Source organism: Elaeis guineensis, chromosome 5 (assembly GCF_000442705.2).
Source record: "Elaeis guineensis isolate ETL-2024a chromosome 5, EG11, whole genome shotgun sequence".
Lineage (NCBI taxonomy): Eukaryota > Viridiplantae > Streptophyta > Magnoliopsida > Arecales > Arecaceae > Elaeis > Elaeis guineensis.
Window position 1 is genome coordinate 19,971,691 of NC_025997.2, and position 18,439 is coordinate 19,990,129.

Sequence of the window (18,439 nt, forward strand, 5' to 3'; positions counted from 1 at the left end):
ATTTAAGATAAAATTTTTATTGTAAATATATTTATTTATGATAAAAATATTTTTATCACTAATATATAAAAAAATTAAAATTTTAAAAAATCATAAAATTTAAATTTTTAATTTTGTATAAGGCAACTACATCTATTTTTTGTAGCAGCTATATACATCTTTTATCCTTTTATATGGTAAAAAAGTAAATGTGAGTTATGATCTAGGCCAAACTTTTTGTATGAAAAAATTATATGAAAATGGATGATATTCGCAGATTAAAATAAATAGATCCTTTTGAATGAAATGAGCTATATATTTATTTGCAACGTAAAATTCATCTGTTCATCGCTGTCACTGTTACTAGTGATATCAATGAATCTTTCTGATAGAGTGTCTATCTTAAGCTGCATGAAAGGAGTCTCTTTTTATGTAGAAACTATTTAGTTAAGTAGTACATTCTAGCATGACTTCTACGATTTCGAAACGTACCATATTTTCTGTATCGATCGATGCTCAAATGTATCTCTATAGAAATTTTAATCATGAGAAGACAAACAATATAAGTACTTATCTTCCTAGCAATACAAAGCATAAATATGAGCTTGTGCTTTATAATACAACTTGCACTACCCATAGGCCTACTTTGATTCCGGTTAATTGCTAGATTTTTTATGCTTATACAATTCCTGATGAATTTCTCAAGCTCGATCCTTACATACATGCAATATACGAGCTTCTGGACCTCTAACTTTCTATCCCTACCATATCCTCCAAATCTTAATCTTGATAGATTTCTCTCACGATCTCAGAATTATCACGATATTCTCGTACTCCAACTTTCGAAATAAAGACTCTAAGAAGAAGACGAGCTCCTTGAAGATCGAAGACCTCAAAACTATCGATCTTTCATAGTTTTCATTCCATTATGATAATCGAAGAGCTGTTCTTATAACAATTATTAGTGACGTAAATTAAACTTTTCATCATAATTATATTTTTATGTACATAATTTTTTTGAGAGAAAAAAAATTTTTTTTTTAAAAATTATAAATTAACTATTTATATAATTTTTTTTATTAATAAAAAATTAAATTTTTTGATGAAATTATTTTGAAAAATTTTTTTAGACCAAAAATTCTTTAGATTAAAGAAAATTAATTTTATTTTTCATCATGAATATTTTTTTAATATCATTTTTTTGTTAAATTTTTTGAATAAAAAATTTTCTTGATGGCAAAAATCTAAAATTAATTTTTTATGAAATTGATATTGAAAAGATATTTAATTATTAGCAACGTAAAATAAATTTTATCATAAACACTCTTTAAATTTTTTTATCAAATTTTTTTAAAAAATATATTTACAACATAAATATATTTTTCATTGGCAACCATATTTTAAAAATATTATTTTAATTAATTTTTATAAACAAAAAAATTATTAATTGAAAAAAAATTAAATAGTGAAGAAAATTATTTTTATCAAAAAAATATTTTAAAAATAATTTTTTTAAATTTTTTGAAAAGAAAATTGTTAGAGGGAAAAAAATTTTTGATAGTATTTATTAGCGATGAAAATCTAATTTTTGTTACTAATAAATTTATTAATGATGAATATTTTTTCATCATCAATAATTTATTTTTGGATGAAATTTTTTTAGAGAGAAAATTTTTTTAGTGAAAATATTTTTTTGACGAAAATTATTGATGACGAAAGTTAAATTTTCGTTGCTAATAAGATTATTAATGATAATTTTTTTCATCATCAATAATTTTTTTGGATAATTTTTTTTTAAAAAAAATTTAGTGAACAAAATTATTTTGATAAAAATTATTGGCGATGAAAATAATTTTTCATCACAAATAATAGTATCAGCAACGAAAATTTTCGTTGCTAATAGTTCTGCATTCAATGCACATCAATTCGATGTTCCTTCACAAGAAACTCATTCCTTCCCCCCCTCTCCCCTCTCCCTTCTCCAAGCTCTCCCCTCTCCCTCTCCCTCTCCCTCTCCGAGCTCTCCCCCCTCTCTTCTCGTCGGCAACTCATATGATGTTTTATGCCCAATCTATAACTCATATGGTGTTTTATTCACAGACTTACTTAGAATCCTATTAAGTACATTGTAAGCCAACTCGAGTGCATATCTCCAAAAAGATATCAGCAGACTAGAAAAGTCCATCATGAACCGAACCATATCCAACATGATTCAATTCTTTCTTTTCGAGATACCATTGTGCTGTGACATTTCATGAGGGGTCCATTGCGAAAGAATCCTATTTTTTTTAGATATATCAAAAACTCACCGAAAAGATATTCATCCCCTCGATCAGATTGAAGAGTTTTAATACTCTTCTTAGTTTGTTTCTCTATCGTACTACAGAATCGTTTGAACATTTCAAACGATTCAGATTTGTATTTCATGAAATAGATGTATCCATATCTTGATAGGTTATCTATGAACATAATGAAGTAGTGATACCCATCTCTAACACTTATACTCATGGATCCACATACATCAATATGTACAAGATCTAAAATATCACTAGCTCATTCACCTTTTTTAGTAAAAGATGACTTGGTCATCTTCCCAAGTAGACAAGACTTACAGGTTAGCAATGATTCATAATTATTGTCTTTGAAGGTTCCCTCTTGTGTTAACATGTTCATCCTATTCTTGTTAATATGATCTAGCCTACAATGTCAAAGGTAGGTATCTGAGACATCATCTATCCTACGGTGTTTGTTCGATGTATACATTACACTAGGTCATGATACAACATAAATTTTATTGTTCAATTATCTGTGCATTATAGTAACACCATTCAAAATAATATCACAAAAAAAAAATTTTGTTGAAATCTCATAATTTTTTTTGGTCCAAAGGCCTATAGAAATTATATTTGATAAGAAACTTGGATAGAAATGACAATCACTAAGAACAATGATATCAGAATTGAATACAAGTTTGATAATTCCTAAAGCTAGAACTAGAACTGATCTTCCATCTCTAATGTTCAGAAATTTCTCACCGTCTTCAAATCTCCTACTGACTTAAAGTCCCTACAATGAATTGCAAATGTTAATAGGACTACCAGTATCTAATATCCAGCTTATTGTATTACAAATAGAGAAGTTACAAGGTGTTATCATATAATTACTTTGCCCAGTAACCAATTGCTTTTTCTTCTTCTTCGATCCGTTCGAATCAAGAAAAGCTATATATTGAGAACAGTTTCTCTTCCAATAACCCAACTTCCAACAGTAGAAGCACTCTGCCTGACTCTAGTCGGACTTGGACTTAGACTTCTTGGTCTGACCCCCAGCACTTGGTATCTTTTTATTTTTCTTTTTATTCCCTTTCTTAAAGGGACGGTGCCCACTTAAAGAAGATCCTCCCACTATATTTACCGTCCCCTTATGGAGCTAGTGATCTTTCTTAAAAGTCTGCAGTAACCCCAACAAATTATGGTAGTTCACTATAGGCTTCGTCATTCGATAATGACCGAAAAATAGTAGATAGGACTTCAATAGAAAATTCAAGATCGCATCCTTCCAAAGCTGCTCGTGCAAGAGAAAGCTGAGCTTACTCAAGCACTCGATCTGCTCAATCATGTGTAATACATGATCGATAATCGATACTCCCTCCCTCATCTGGGTGTTGAAAATAGCACAACTTGTCTTATACCGTTCAACATCATTGGAAGTGCCAAAATACTCATTCAACACCTTGAGCATATCTTCTGGTTGAGCTTCCTCGAATTTGTGACTGAACTTGTCATTCATGGCTGCCCGTATGATACAATGCATCGTGGTACAATCGTTGAACCACTTCAGATAAGTATCTCGAATCGCACTGCGAGAATTCAGAGAGAACTCCTCAGGTGTCGGATTTGTCAGCACATACAAAATCCGCTCATATTTCAAAATTATTTTTAATTTTTGATATCAGCTATCAAAATTGGATCCCATCAATTTGTCACTGTCCAACAGTGATCAGAGTGACAAATTGGTGGCCATAACAGTACAAAAAAAATTAAAAATCTAATTAGTATATGAATTAATTAAGCCTAAAGATATGAATTTTAGTCTAAAGATTCTCTCATTATTTTGTATGAATTGGTAACCTCTACCTCCAATTTAAAAAATTATCCTGATTTCTTAGTGGGTACTAGAATCCATACAGACCGCACATGAGCCCGATTATGGTCGGCCCACCCATATACATTTATGGATAGGTTCTTAACTAATTGTTTCACCAAATAATTTTTAGTAATTAATTTTACCTCAGATTTTTAACAGTAGGCTTTGGCCTCCACTGAAAGGTCTGGTTAGGTCCAACCATTAACATGATCATACCTAAGAATCTAACTAACAAATGATCAGGTCCGACTTTGGTCAGTTATCCTGACTATCCATAAAAGAGACTCGACTGAGTCATCAAATTATGAATAACAATTTCAATAGCAGATGAGCACCAAATCTTTGGATCGTCTAATGATTATCCAACTAATAGATCCATTATCATCCAACTTAATGGGAGGCTATAATCTAATCATCCCCATAACTAGCTCATTTTATGAACCTAATAATTTAGAGAATTTGGTTGACATATTTAAGAGAAGAGATTGAACTTGACTGACTAATCATAATCCTCCCACTGACTTTACCAAGTCAGATCAAAGAAAACTAGATTCAAGCTGGTCATGGCATCTAAATCAGTCACACTTATCAACCTATGCAGCATGGGTTTAGCACGAATCAATAGGCAACCGAATCAAAAGCTGATTCACCACATTGGCCAGTAAGATTGATAGGAGAGATATGCCATTAACTCACCGTAGACTCAATCTATACGAGTAGCTTTCAATTAATAACCACCAGTCAAGACTGCCAAACTTATCTTTGACATCAATTGGTTCATCAGATTCAATTTGGTTTGCCTAAAGACTCGAGCTCAACCACTGAGCCATGATCGAAGTCCATCTTGGTCGAATCAAAGACATAGACTTTAACTAACTACAACTATTGTAATGGATCTAGAAAAATTCTAATTTAATTTAATTTAATTTTTGATTAGATTTAATCAATTTCTCTAATTAGTTCATATTCCATTTGATTCTAATCTTAAGTTGAATCCAATTAAGAGAACCTGATCAAGCTAATCCATGTCACCCTTATATTTTATGAAAGTGTCATTAGATCTTTAATTCATAATTCTAGATCTAATTAGTTTCATACTTAATTTTCAATTAAGTCTGAATTTAACATGAATTTAGGTTAAATTTTAAAATAATTTTAATTTTGTAAATTTTTTACTCAAATTCATACAAAATTTTCATCTCTGAAAACTGAATCGGCTCAGTCTTAGACTGAACCAACTAACAACAGTGGATCAACCAAGTCTGATACTTAGTCGGCTAACTGTAGATGAATAGTAACTATTACTGTTTGGCCTGTGGTAAGTTAGTCGATCCAGTTTACAACTAAGTCAGCTAAAACAGGAGACTTGATCGACTCAATCAGTACTGAGCTGACTAAGTTAGCATGCCAATAGATTTTTTAGAATTTCAGTAAATAAAAACTTTGCACAAACTGAAACAAAATAAACTATAAATCAATTTTTAGATCATATTCAAATTTTTTATGATTTCAGATTTTATTTTTTATGATTAAAATAAATTTTAATCTCAGATGGTTTATTTTTTGTTCATTTTGTATCATATACAACCAAAACTTAGGGTTTCAAAAATTAGAATTTTGCAGAAAAATAAGTTTTTATCTAATCTACTGGGTAACATATCAAATATCTGATAAAAAAATATTTAAATCTAATCTAAATATTAATATTTTAGATTATTCAAAGGATCTACACAATGTTAGGATAACTTTTTCACTGTAGGTGGTAAATCCTACAGTAGGACAACCTCATGGCAGATTATGTGATCTTTTGATAATCTTATTCAAATCTAAATATCATATATCATAAATCTGAATACAAAAACTATTTAGATCTAATCTAAATATCAAAAATTAGATCTATCATGCATATATAATCATGTTATAAATAATCTAGGCTCTGATATCACTGTTAGAAAATCGACAGACGCATAGCATATATTTTAAAAAAAATTATACAATAAAAAATTAGATTAAATAATTTAATCTATACTACATGCTTAAGATTTAATCTTAACGCCTACCCTAAGATCTATAACATGTTATGTATGCATATAAAAATCTTAAAACAAAATTCTGCACGCAAGATCACATCTAAATATACAACCATAGATCATATCTACACAATACATCATATGTATATCTTTCGAGTTTAGAACCCGATACCTTAGCACGGGTAGTAGATCTCCACATCTGAAAAATCATGATTTTGCTGGTTGCTCGCAGCTGCACAAGGTGTCCGGCCTCTACAGGTGATCCATTCAAAGCACTGCACTGATAAGCTTCTGCAGGAGTGCTAGCTCACGTAGAAACTTATAGATGGCTGATCTTCTTTTCCTATAGATCTCGCAGACTCCCCTGAAATTGTAGAAAGAATAAGGAGGAGCTGGTGATGAAAAGATGGAGGGAGAACTCTCTTCTCTTTTGACTTTTTCCTCATCCAAAAATTTTAGAACAAATTTCTAGGATGCTCACCCAAGAGAAGAAAGAACTCCTCTAGATCACACTCCTACAAGAGGCCGACCACCCCAATACCCTAACTCATGCTTCAAGGGATCTCTAATTATTTTTTGGCATATAAAAATTAGGGCTTTATATAGATGTGGGCAATGGGGTGTTTGGATGAGACAAGTTTCTCATCTAAACTTGAATTCAAATCAGATTTGAATTCGATTAGATCAACCAATTGATCCGAAACTCTTGATCCCTATCAAGAGTGGGCGACAAAGCTTCTTAGGTGTGGAGTTTCCTCATGCAAATCAAAATTTGCATTGAGGTTAGGGTGTGCACAAGGGAGGAGTGGTCGGCAAGGATGAGGAGTTCAAGTTGGTTTGGACTCTTTAATATTTATCTAATTAAGTTTCCAACCTAATCAAATTAGGTTAAACCCAATTGAATAACATGAACCCAATCCAATTAGATTTCAAACATGATTAAATCCTAATCAAATCAGAATTTAATTAAGTCCAAGTTTTGATCAAATCAGGAACCATTCACCCTTGATAATTAGATCATCTCATAATCTAATCGGATCAAACCAAATTGAATCCAATTTAATTAGTTTTAAACCAAATCACATTGCTCAATTTAATTAAGCTAATTAGCAATCTAATTGTACATCTATCCTCCTATAATTTACCAATCCTTAGCGAATTAATTTACTATAATTTTTATATAAGGCTAACTATCAATCGAATTGATGATTACAACTTAGAACGATTCTCAATCATTAATCAGCCACATGATCAAATAGTAACTTCTTTTAAGTGTGATCTCATAGGTTCGAACATAAGCTAGTAGTATCGAAACAACTTCTTAAACTAATCGATATAACCATCTAGCAATGAGATCCGATGTCTGGATAGACCGAATAATTGCAAAGCAATATTTAAGAACTTACTGCCATATAGTTACCGTATAATTCATCTTTTTAATTCTAATGCTCAATGTGACCTAGGATTTAACTGTCAATTCTAGAATAATCAACCACATTATATTTCAACCTTTCAAATCTATTATATATATTATTCTGTTCAAGATTTTACTAAATTAAAATATATTGATGCATTAATTTCTACTTATTCAGAGGGATCAATCCCATCTTGACTCATGCACCAACTTGACAAGTACTTGACTGTCCTCAAAAATCTTCTATCACTGAATTAAAAATTCAGATAGTCCGATATCAAAGTACAGTGAGTTGCTTGTAAGTCACCATGATGATCTCAAATCGGAGGGATACTTATATCCATACCTTTCGTTAGCTACTCTTGACAGCAGAGTGCTCTGCAGTTGGTCACGTTTGGTGCAAATATACTCCTATATTCCATCTGCATGTCATACCAATATCTCTACACTCCTTAGTTACGAGAATAATTAATCTATATAACACACAACGACTATACTTGATATCGTTATCATCATAGTAATAACGTATCATTTGGTCACGAATAAGTTTAAAGACTAAATCCTCTATTTAAATTAGTCCTAAGGACTTCATCACAATCCAGGAGTTCATATTAAAGATGTAAATATTTATGATAAAAATATCAAATAATTTTTATTATTGAATAATTTATATACAAGTACAAGTGAGTACAACCATTAACAAACTGACGATTGACTTTGGGACATAATTTTCAATACCAGCCATATAGATTATGAGGTCTTCCACTTTATATCAAAAAAAATATTAATAAATAAGAGATACGGCTTGCACAGGTATGGAGGGGCCAATGGCCTTCTGGAGGTAGCGAAGGTGTAGCGAAGGACAATGTTGTAGGTGTGGGAAGAAAACCCTAGACAAGTTTGGCAAGGAAGAAGAAAGAGCCATAACTAAAGTTGAAATTGTAGATAGCAGTGCCAGCATGGTAGGTCGTTTGAGGACCTTCAAGAACGGTAGAGCGCCATAGGGGACAAAACGGTACCAAAGGGTGTGGTGATAGAGAAGAAGGGATAGCCAGAGCAACCAAAGCAAGGAAGCCAGACGATGCCACTAATTATATTAACAATGAGAAGGGGGATTAAGGTTAGGAGAGCTAAGGCAAGTGCAGACAACATATTTGAAGTTGACGGCAAGAGGCGATGGCGATGAAAGAGTGGCGGGGGATGGAAAGGGAAGCCAGATACAGGAAGCTGTTAGATGTGTGCCCTAAATACCAGATTGGCTAACACATTCCTGTACAAATCTAAGGATAAATTTATAATTTTGACTATAAATCAATAAATAGATTATTCTTTTATCACATTGCGTACATTGTGTCTGTGATACATCTTTTGAGTTAGTAGGAATGTTAATTCATATTTTCAAGAGTTGAAAATTTAAGACATGAATTTACATAACTAACTCATAAACAGCTCCTGACCATAGAATCATCACGAGGATGGTGATCGATCCGAAAGGTTGGTGACGATCACTTTCTTAGGATAGATGTGTCTTGAGTCTACGGTGTGGAGACATCAGAGTGAGAGTACAGATATTCGTTGAGAATAAGAGTACTGAGCGTGACCATCTCAAGCAGTCATAAAGAAGTCTACCTTCTCATCAATGACTAGCTCGATACTGTAGTTGTGTGTCTAGTTTTTTGATCTGAGGTGCATCGACAGTTCACCTTGAGTGTGTTATAGTTTGACTACACCATAACTCGATCTCCTAGCCATTCAGAACCCTGAGGTGTATGTTGGCTATAGCATATTCATTGTAGGAACTAGATCGCACCAAGATGGGATCTATCAACCTCGGTAGATGAGAGGAGTAGTCCTATGATGATCGAAAGATCGAGTCCTTAAGCCCATGGCCATGACAGAGTAAAATAGTAGAAAAGAGTTTTTTATTGGGGTTTCACATCGAACTCGGATCGATCAATTAATTCATATGACTGATGTTGGGTTTGACGAGTTCACCTTAACCTTAATTCAATCGGAACTCATGATAGAGGAACTCAATCACACAGGTAGCTGCACTGAGAGGTTCATCTTCAGTTCTGATGGGTTGCCACTATATACTGCTAGGTGTCATTGATGGATTTTGAGAGCAATTAGAATGATCTTGATGATCGATTATTCTAATTGCATGAATCAGAAGAGTTCTGATCTATCGAAAAGAGTTTCGATGATGTCGATGATGAGATCACGACATGTCTCATTACCATACAAAATTGAACCTAATTGGGTCACACTAACAAGGATTAGGATCTGGATGTCATCAATTGGGCTAGCCCCATTGATTTGGATTAGATCCAATTAGGTTCAAGAAAATCGTGCTAGCACTCGATTGAGCCTAACTTTCTCCTCGTGTAATTTTTTCTATCTCGACTGAGCCAAATATGATTTGACTCACCCAAAGAACCTTGAGAAGATTTTTCTCAGTCTAAATGAAGCTTGTCCAGCTCAGAAAAGCTTTGTCTTAATTCATGAGATGAATTTAAGACAACACCTGCTAATTCCTGTCACCTGCCATTTTAATTTTAGGACATCTGTCAAATATTGACATATGGGTCTTAAACTGAAGGCCACTTGGCAAGAGCTCATTGAAAGACTTTTGTGGAGTGTCCACATGCCAAATCCATATTAAATTGAATGCCATAATCAGATTATGACGTGAGCCCAATTGGATTAAGTAGGCGCCCCAAGTGGATAAGGATGGAGAGTCTTGATCAACATGGACTCTTGGGCGCCACCTCCCTTGTGCTTATCCAATGTTGGTGCCAACATAGGAGAGAGAGTGGAGGTTCTTATCTGATATGATCAGATGACATCACTCCATCAATCAAAATTTTTCTGAATTTATTAAAATTTTTTGATTGGTCGAATGATGTGGCACTGCGCAGCGCAGCAGGGTCTATATAAACCCTGTCTGTGCCTAGGGTTTAGAGATTCTGCTCCCTACCCAGCAAAAGCCAGCCACCCCTCCTCTTCTCCATATCCTCCCTGGTGCTCTCTCTCCCCTCTTCATGTTCAAAAGGTTGGACATCCATCTGGCAAAGGTCTAAGGCATGGTGATGCCTTGAACAGGAAGGCTGCAGGACTTCTTCGACAGGCTACTGCTCCAACTTCAGAAAGAGTTTTGAAGTATTTTAAAATCAGATTGAGATCTAATTTTTGGAGCAAAGATTCGTGAGAAGAAGATGATCCAAATCCTACCTAAGTGGATACTAGTAGAGGTCAGATGATTACGTGGCTAAATCAGAACCTCAGGCTTACTGCGATCATCTACAGGATAATCAGATTATCCTTGAGGTATTTCATGTTTTCTTATATTTTTATATTTATTTTAGAATTAATATTCAATAATAAAATTATATCTAAAGATTTAGATCTAAAATAAATATAGAATAAATTTTTTTAAAATTATTTCATCCCAGATTTGATGAAATCTGAAAGATCCTACAAGGAAAAATGTAGTTTTTCCTTCAACTGGTATCAGAGTCAGGTTAATAGCTCAGTTTCAGATCTAATTTAGATCTGATTTTAATTTTAATTTATCTAATATTAAAAAAATTAGATATTATATCAGATATGATAGGATCTAAAATTAAAATATTTAAAATTAAATCTGAGAAGATCTAACATGCATGAGATATATGACTAGACTAGGAATAGTTTGATCTATGAATAGTCTTGTAAGTTTATATTTTAATGAGATTAAAATATAATTTAGATCTAATTTATTCTCTAATTTTGATGATATAAATATTATATATTCAGATCAAAAATAAAAAATAAAAATTTGGATAATACATAAGATTGATTTGTTGTATGCCTAGATTAGTTATAGAATTGTTCTAGTAACTGTCTAGAATAAATTTTATGTTGAATAATTCAATTTAAATTTTATTTTTAGATATTACATGTGATGTATTAAATCTGAAAGCATGTTAATTTGATCAATTTTTGATACATGAGATGTATACAAAGCATGGAATAGTTAGATCTTAAATTGTATATGTGATATGTAAATTTAGATCTAACTAGTTTTGTAGTTAAATTTATATTTCTGATTAAGATATTCCTCATGGCCGTCCGATCATAAGAACAAAGTAGGGTTTAAAGACCCTCTCCTCCTATTCAATGGGATATTTTTATGACGTGTAGGGGTGCTACGCGTTCATCCTTAATCAGAAATCAAAACTTACTTTTTTGTAAAATCCTAGATCCTGAAACCCTAGGATTTATTTTATATATTTTATTTATGAACCCAAGACTTAATTAATGAATTAAGTTTATGAAATTAAATTAGATCTAAAATTGAAAATTTCAGATCTAAGTCATTTTCATAAAATTGAGTTCGGACTTGGGTAGCTCAATTAGATCTAGCGGTTGATCAAACCGAATCAACAGTTGGTTAGGTGGATCATGAAAGCTAATAATTGACCAGCCTAATAGGATTATATCTAGGTCAAGGTCGAATCACATTTAGATATGACTCGATCAAATTAAGACCTAATTTGGCTCAGTGGTTAGACCCTGAATTGTAGGCTAACCCAATTGGTTCTGGTTTGACAATTTGGTGTCTAAGATAAGTTGGACAAATGCGACTGACTGATTTTTAATTGGGAGCTACTTGACTCGAATGCGTTCTTATCGAGTTAATCGTATATCCCTCCCACCGATCTCACTTATCTGGCCATATATGTCGACTCAGTTCTGATTTGAGGTGGCTAACAATTCGAGCTAACCCATGCCACTAGGTTAGTCATAATTGTTATGACTATGCCAAGCCAAGTTTAATGAGACTTAAATCAAATCTTTCTAAGAAAATATTAAGTCTAAGATCTTCCACCATTGTGGATGTGCGGGCCCTTCCCGGGGTTGATTGTTCTCGACTGGATACAGTGGCTCAGTTGCACCGGGAAGACGTAACTATGTCCATTAGGCATTGGATACTATGAATTAGAGGATGGATTGGCCTTAATATTTTGGATACGATGAGGGACCCAATCAGGAATCTAGTTCGTGCAAATGGTGGGTTTGACTTAACTAAGGATTGGAGCAATATTCTGGGCACGGTGAGCTTCATGAATTAGAGACCAAATTTTGGGTGCATCATGATTAGAGAATTATTGGACAAGAGTTTTCCACTCATCGATTGACCCATCATCAATAACTGTTAGGTGAGGTGGTGAGCCAGTCGATGAGACCGCACCATCCACTAGAAATCACTGATCACAGAGATTTTCACATCTCTACCAAGGAAGTGTAGGGATCTGAGAAAATAGTGGGAGCTTAATTTGTTTAAAAATAAAACTTCTAAATAAATTGATTAAGTCTGATTACAAAATCTAACTAGAAACTGTTGACTCTCTACAGGAAACATGTCTGCCTCAAACCCCCTGACCAAAATACTAGACACCCACAGATTGACTGGACCCAATTTTAAGGACTGGTTGAGGAACTACAGAATTATTCTGGATTCCAAAAAATTGACTCATGTCTTGGACCAGGATCCACCTACCATGCCAGCAGTCCGACTGCTGAACAGAGAGCGTCTCTGAAAAAGTGGATGGATGATGATAACAAAGCAAGGTACTATATGTTGGGTGCAATGTCTGATGACTTGCAGTACCAATATGAGAATATTTTGACTACCCACCAAATGTTGGCTCACCTACAAGAGTTGTTTGGTGAACAAAGTCGCGCAGCCAAGTATCAAGTCTGTCAAAGACTTTTTAAGGCTAAAATGTGTGATGGGCAGTCAGTCCAAGATCATTGTTTGACAATGATCAAGGATCTTGAGGAGCTTGAGAAGCTCGGTATCATCTTAGATAAAGATTTTTAGATTGATGTGATCCTTCAGTCCTTGTCTGATGCATATGGTCAGTTCATCATGAACTTCTATATGCATAAGATGCAGTGTACCTTGGCCGAGTTAATGAACATGCTGGTTATGGCTGAGCTTTCTATGAAGGGTTCAAAAGACTCAGTTCTTATTGTGGAGCAGACTTCTTCCAAGAGAAAGTCTTTTGGAAAGAAAAAGAAGTCTGCGAAGAAGTAGAAGGTGGATGGGAAGAAGAAAAAGACAGAACCGAAGAAGAAGGCTACTGAAAAGGAAAAATATTTTCACTGCCAATCAGACGGCCATTGGAAGTGAAACTGTCCTCAGTACCTGGCCACCCTGAAGAACAAGAAGGATGGTCCTTCTGGAGGTATGCTCATTTTAGAATCTAATCTTACAGTTTCTTCTACATCCAGTTGGATGCTTGACTCTGATTCTAGTGCTCATTTATGCACTTCTATGCAGGGTCTTGAGGAGAGCAGGAGGCTGAGGGATGGGAAGATAGTCCTACGCATCGAAAACGGAGCAAGAGTTGCTGCTGTGGCCGTGAAAACCTACCCTCTACGATTACCGTTAGGATTAGATTTATTTCTTAGAGACTGTTATTATGTGCCTGCAGCAAATAAGAATTTAATTTCTGTTTCATGTTTAGCACAAGAAGGCTATGTGATTAGCTTTCATAAGGACCATTGTAACATATTTTATGAAAATAATAAAGTTACAAATGATTTTCTTATTAACGATCTCTATCAGCTACATATTGATGTATCTGTATTTAATATCGAGCAAAATGTGAATGCCATAGGAATTAAAAGGCCTAGAGATAGTCTAAATGATAGGTATGTGTGGCACCTAAGGCTAGGTCATATAGCGGAAGACAGGGTTAACAAATTGGAGAAATTTGGACTATTGAGTCCATTGACTTCTGAGTCATATCCAGTTTGTAAATCATGCCTTCAAGGCAAAATAATCAAGCTCCCTTTTGTGGGACATGGGGAAAGGGCCACAGACCTACTTGCCCTAGTACATACAGATGTGTGTGGCCCATTTGATGTGCCGGCTAGAGGCAACTATGTCACTTCATTACCTTTACCGATGATATGTCTAGGTATGGATATGTGTTTCTAATGAAACACAAGTCTGAAGCCTTTGAAAGGTTCAAAGAATTCAGACATGAGGTAGAAAAATAAATAGAAAAGCCCATTAAGATTCTTCGATCAGATCGAAGAGGTGAATACCTTAGTCGGGAGTTCCTAGACTATCTTAAGGATAATGGCATAGTCTCTCAATGGACTCCACCTGGAATGCCACAACTCAACGGATTTCAGAACGGAGAAACCGGACCCGATTAGATATGGTCCGTTCCATGATGAGCTTCACGGACCTCCCTGAGTTTCTTTGGAGACATTGTCTCAAGACAGCAATATATGTATTGAATAGGGTTCCATCTAAAATCGTTCCTACCACACTATATGAGATATGGCATGGTAAGAAGCCAAGTCTGAATCATCTCAGAATTTAGGATTGTCCGGTTCATGTCAAGAGACAGCAGACAGACAAGTTAGAGTTCAGGTCTTTTAGAGCTCGATTCATAGGATATCCTAAAGAGTCATTAGGATACTATTTCTATATTTTGGAAGACCACAATGTGATTGTGAGTCAAAATGTGTTTTTCTTGAAAAATAGTTTATTCAAGATGGTAGCATCGGAAGAATAATTAAGCTCAAGGAGAATGTCTCCCAAGAGCAACGAGCTAAAGAACCTGAGAAATCAAATCAATCAGAACCAGTCATATCACAACCTCTTCCACCTCGTAGATCGACTAGAGTTTTCGTCCTCCTAAAAGGTACTTAAGTACTATACAAGAGGATATAGAGAAAATGTTCTTCACGGGAAATGGGGCTCATGGTGATGATCTCAAGACCTATGACGAGGTAATATCAGATATCGACTCTGAGAAATAGTTAGAGGCAATGAGATCAGAAATTGACTCGATGCACTCAAACCAAGTCTGGACCTTAGTAGATTCACCTGAAGGTATTGTACCTATTGGGTGTAAATAGATCTTTAAGAGAAAGATAGGTGCAGATGAAAATGTAGAGACATTCAAGGCTAGGCTCGTAGCGAAAGGTTATAGTCAGCGCGAAGGCATTGACTATTAGGATATCTTCTCGCCCGTAGCCATGCTAAAATTCATCCGCACATTGCTTGCTGTTGCAGTATATTTTGATTATGAAATATGACAGATGGACGTGAAAACGGCATTCTTAAATGGACATCTTGAGAAGATATCTATATGGAACAGTCACTTGATTTCACATCCAGTGATGATGATCACAAGATCTGCAAGCTGCAAAGGTCCATTTATGGACTTAAGCAAGCATCTTGGAGCTGGAATACTCGTTTTAATGATGTGATCAAAATATTTGATTTTATCAAGAATGAGGAGGAACCATGTGTATTCAAAAAGGTCAGTGGGAGTGCAGTTGTCCTCCTCATATTGTACGTAGATGACATCCTCCTAATTGAGAATGACATTCTCATGTTGACCTGTCAAAGTATGGTTGTCTAAAGAGTTCTCTATGAAAGATCTAGAAGAGGCATCCTTTATACTGGGTATTAAGGTCTATAGAAATAAACCAAATAGGATGCTGGGACTTTCACAGAAGATGTGCATAGAGGAGGTGCTAAAAAGGTTTAGCATGAAAAATTTCAAAAGAGGTTTAGTACCTTTTAGACATGGCATTCATCTCTCCAAAAAGATGTGCCCTAGCACACCTGAGGAGATTGAACGCATGAGCAAAATTCATTATGCTTCGATAATAGGGAGCCTCATGTATGCCATGCTATGTACACGACCTGATATAGCCCATGCTGTGAGTGTCACAAGCAGATATCAGTCGAATCCAGATGAAGAGCACTGGACTTCTGTGAAATGTATCCTTAAGTACTTGAGAAGGACTAAGGATATGTTTCTAATCTTTGAGAATGGAGAACTCTAGATTCAGAGATATACAGACTCAGACTTTATGTCTGATATAGATGATCGAAAGTCGACATCTGAGAGTCTGTTCATTTGCAATGATGGTGCAGTTAGTTGAAAGAGTTCCAAGCAGACGGTGATTGCAGATTTCACCATGGAGGTAGAGTATATTGCTGCATCGGAAGCTGCGAAGAAGGCATTCTGGTATAAGAAGTTTGCCGCGGAGCTTGGAGTGATGTCATCGGATGTCATCTCTCTTTACTGCGATAATAATGGCACTATAGCCCTAGCTAAAGAGCCAAGGTCTTACCAGAAGTCCAAGCACATCAAGCGACGATTCCATCTGATCCGTGATTATCTCAAAAAAGGTTATGTCGAGGTTAAGAGAGTCGACTCCACAAACAATGTGGCAGACCCACTGACAAAGCTATTAAGCCAGCAAAAGATCGAAGCCCACCTTGAGAAGATGGGACTTAGATATGTAGTCAATTGACATTAGGTCAAGTGGGAGTTTGTTAGATGTATGTCCTAAATGCCAGATTGGCTGACACATTCCTATACAAATCTAAGGATAAATTTATAATTTTAACTATAAATCAATAAATGGGTTATTCTTCTATCACATTGTATATATTGTGTTTGTGATACATCCTTTGAGTTAGTAGGAATGTCAATTCATATTTTCAAGAGTTGAAAATTTAAGGCATGAATTTACATAACTAACTCATAAACAGCTTCTGACCATATGATCATCACGAGGATGGTGATCAATCCAAAAGATTGGTGTACGATCGCTTTCTTAGGATAGATGTGTCTTGAGTCTACGGTGTGGAGACACCGGAGCGAGAGTACATGTATTCGTTGAGAATGAGAGTACTGAACGTGACCATCTCGAGCAGTCATAAGGAAGTCTACCTTTTCGTCAATGACTAGCTCGATGCTGCAGTTGTGTGTCTAGTTTTTTGACCTGAGGTGCATCGATAGTTCACCTTAAACGTGTTATAGTTTGACTACACCATAACTCGATCTCCTAGCCATTCGAAACCCTGAGGTGTATGTTGGCTGCAACATATTCATTGTAGGAACTAGGTCGCACCAAGATGGAATCTATCAACCTCGATAGATGAGAGGAGTAGTCCTATGATGATCGAAAGATCGAGTCCTTAAGCCCATGGCCATGGCAGAGTGAAATAATAGAAAAGAGTTTTTCATTGGGGTTTCATATCAGACTTGGATCGATCGATTAATTCATATGACTGATGTTGGGTTTGATGAGTTCACCTTAACCCTAATTCAGTCGAAACTCATGATAGAGAAACTCAATCACACAGGTAGCTACACCGAAAGGTTCGTCTTCAGTTCTGATGGATTGTCACCATATACTGCTAGATGTCACTGATGGATTTTGAGAGCAATTAGAATGATCTTGATGATCGATCATTCTAATTGTATGAATCAGAAGAGTTCTGATCCATCGAAAGAAATTTCGATGATGTCGATGATGAGATCACGACATGTCTCATTACCATACAGAATTGAACCTAATTGGATCACACTAACAAGGGTTAGGATCTGGATGTCATCAATTAGGCTAGCCTAATTGATTTGGATTAGATCCAATTAGGTTCAAGAAAATCGTGCTAGCACTCGATTGAGCCTAACTTTCTCCTCGTGTAATCTTTTCTATCTCGATTGAGCCAAATATGATTTGACTCACCCAAAGAACCTTGAGAAGGTTTCTCTCGGTCTAAATGAAGCTTGTCCAGCTCAGAAAAGTCTTGTTTTAATTCATGAGATGAATTTAAGACAACACCTGCTAATTCCTGTCACCTGCCATTTTCATTTTAGGACATCTGTCAAATATTGACATATGGATCTTAAACTGAAGGCCACTTGGCAAGAGCTCATTGAAGAATTTTTGTGGAGTGTCCACATGCCAAATCCACATTAAATTGGGTGCCATAATCAAATTATGACGTGAGCCCAATTGGATTAAGTGGGTGCCCCAAGTGGATAAGGAT